The sequence below is a fragment of the Centruroides sculpturatus genome, unplaced genomic scaffold, assembly GCF_000671375.1.
Source record: "Centruroides sculpturatus isolate CEXI.00-Female unplaced genomic scaffold, Cexi_2.0 scaffold220, whole genome shotgun sequence".
Classification (NCBI taxonomy): domain Eukaryota; kingdom Metazoa; phylum Arthropoda; class Arachnida; order Scorpiones; family Buthidae; genus Centruroides; species Centruroides sculpturatus.
This window is the reverse complement of record NW_019384540.1, coordinates 94,892-95,415: the sequence shown is the minus strand read 5'-3', so window position 1 is coordinate 95,415 and position 524 is coordinate 94,892.

Genomic DNA, 524 nt, shown 5'->3' with positions numbered 1-524 from the left:
GGAAAATGCATTATTTTAGCGTTATTACTCCGTGCACTATGCATTGTAGACAGCTTGTTTGCTCAATTATTGATTAGAAACATTATCTTAAGTGACAATACACACACACACACACACACACACATATATATATATATATATATATTAGAAAATAAATTATTTATTTACATTAAAATCATGTGAAATTAACTAACAAAGTCTCTAAATCTACATCCTCTTTTCGATATTATCTTAAAGAATCGGGTTTATAATATATAATAATTTAAGTAGTAGAATATTTATTATCTAGTTAATTAGAAACTGATATAAATTAACGAAATAAACTATTTAAAATGACTTATCCATTACTGTCACTCGAATATGTTGTGTTTAAAGTCGAAGACACGTCGCTATTTATTTGAGGAAACTTTAAACTTAAAGGAAATTTATAATCGTCTAATAGATCACGTTCTTTTACACGCATATTTTATATAAAATTGAATAATAATTGAATGAAAAACATTCATTTCTTAACTTAACCAATT